Genomic DNA, 2500 nt, shown 5'->3' on the forward strand with positions numbered 1-2500 from the left:
AAGGCTCGTGCGCAAGGCTAGTGTGCAAGGCTTGTGCGCATTGGCAGGTAGCCCACCAGCATGCACGATCCAAATGCCACTCACGCGACAACACGGTGCCAAGCCGGGCATGGTGTGCACTCAAAACCAATCAACGGACAGAGGTCATGCGTCATGGGGGGGATCTAGCAAGGCCATGGGGAAGGTCATGGAGGACCTTGGAAGCAAGCGCAAGACGAGAGCGAATCGAACAAGGGGCCAGGACGGGGCCTTGTGCCCATGGTCTTCGCAAGACAGCGTCCAAGGCACCCGAAAGCCCAAGGGAACCCAAACCCGGCCGACACTTGCAATCGCACATGCTCTCTGCAACACACCATCAATGCCGCCCAACGGGGCCAGCACGAGCAGTCCTCCGCGGTCCCCTGGCCCTGCGCACGTTTGTCTTCGAAACCGAGCATCAATGCCACAGAAAGTGCCGGGGCGCCAGCTGGAGCCATCATCCGCGTTGCCATGGCTCGCTTGGCCTTGGCTTGCCAGGCCCCGACACGAGCAATCGCGCATTTTCTTTGCAACCGACCATCAATGCCGCCCAACGGGGCCAGCACGAGCAGTCATCCGCGGTCCCCTGGCCCTGCGCACGTTTGTCTTTGAAACCGAGCATCAATGCCACAGAAAGTGCCGGGGCGCCAGCTGGAGCCATCATCCGACGTGCCATGGCTCTGGTCCCATGGTCTTCGCAACCGAGCATTCGTGACACCCGCGGGGCCAGGACACCAACCCTTCCGACACGAGCATTCGCGCATGTTCTTTGGCCACACAACGGCGCCAGCACGAGCAAAATCATCCGCGGTGCGGTGGCCTTGCACGGCCTTTTGTCTTTGGAACCAACCATCAGTGCCACGGGAAGTGCCGGAGTCCCGGCATCCGCGGTGCCAAGTCATTGCGCCCTTGGTCTCTGCAGCGGGGCATGCCGGCCACTCCCAACCATTGCAAGCAAGCAAGCAAGCAAGAAAGAAAGTAAGTAAGTAAGTAAGTATTACATATAGGGGCGGGACATGCGGGGAGATCTGCGAAACGTGCATTACGGGGCACACGCGTACCTACCGGGGCATACCGACCCCTATTGGGGCACACGTGTGCATATCGGGGCATACCGGGCCTATCGGGGCACACGCGTACATACCGGGGCATACCGAGCCCTACTGGGGCACACGTGCGCATATCGGGGCGTACCAAGCCTATCGGGGCATACGCATGTATCCCAAGGCATACCGAGTCAATCCGGGCATACGCGTTCATACCGGGGCGTAACGGGCCTATCGGGGCATACTTGGGCATATCCGGGCAAAAAATGCCCAAAACTTGCGCAACCTTGGCAACCGTGGTCCATTCCTCTCTATATGCCTAGCCTTGCCAACCGTGGTCCATTCCTCACTATATGCCATGGCCTTGTGCCCATGGTCTTCCCAAGACAGCGTCCAAGGCCCCCGGAAGGCCAAGGGAGCCCAACCCAGCAATGCCCTGCTATGGCAAGCCAAGGCCAAGCATTCCGGTGCCTATCCGGGCAAAAATGCAATTCCTCTCTATATGCCTAGCCTTGGCAACCGTGGTCCATTCCCCACCATATGCCATGGCCTTGTGCCCATGGTCTTCCCAAGACAGTGTCCAAGGCGCCCGGAAGGCCAAGGGAGCCCAACCCAGCAATGCCCTGCTTTGGCAAGCCAAGGCCAAGCATTCCGGTGCCTAACCTTGGCAACCGTGGTCCTTTCCTCACCATATGCCATGGCCTTGTGCCCATGGTCTTCGCAAGACATCGTCCAAGGCGCCCAAAAGGCCAAGGGAGCCCAACCCAGCAATGCCTTGCTAGGACAAGCCAAGGCCAAGCATTCCGGTGCCTATCCGGGCAAAAACGCCCAAAGCATGCCCATTCCTTAGCCTATCCAGGCAAAAACGCCCAAAATCTGCACATTCTAGTGCCTATCCGGGCAAAAACGCCCACCAGCATGCCACCCTCCTATAGGGTTTGCGCAACCAACCAGCCTAACCACCAGTGGCAACCAAAGGTGCTGTTAGCGACGACTTCTGAAGACGCAACGAGACGCGACGTGTTTGCGCCCAGACGCGACGAGACGATGCGGGATCTGCGCCCAAGAATGCCTAGACCCGTCGACTTGATGCGGGATCAGCTCGCCCAAGCATGCCTAGTGTGCAAGGCCTGTGTGCAAGGCTAGTGTCCAAGGCTAGTGTGCAAGGCTCATGTGGAACGCTAGTGCGCAAGGCTAGTGCCCAAGGCTTGTGTGCCAGGCCCGTGTGCAAGGCTAGTGTCCAGGGCTTGTGTGCATTGCTTGAGTGCAAGGCTTGTGTGCATTGCTCGAGTGCATGGCTTGTGTGCAAGGGTTGTGCGCAAGGCTAGTGTGCGGGGCTTGTGCGCATGGCTAATGTGCACGGCTTGTGTGCATGGCTACCGTGCAAGGCTAGTTTGCATGGCTAGGGTGCAAGGCTCGCATGCGAGGCTAGTGTG

This window comes from Tasmannia lanceolata, unplaced genomic scaffold (assembly GCF_043159265.1).
Source record: "Tasmannia lanceolata isolate RefF3 unplaced genomic scaffold, GAP_Taslan_0.1 ptg000398l, whole genome shotgun sequence".
NCBI classification, from domain to species: Eukaryota; Viridiplantae; Streptophyta; class Magnoliopsida; order Canellales; family Winteraceae; genus Tasmannia; species Tasmannia lanceolata.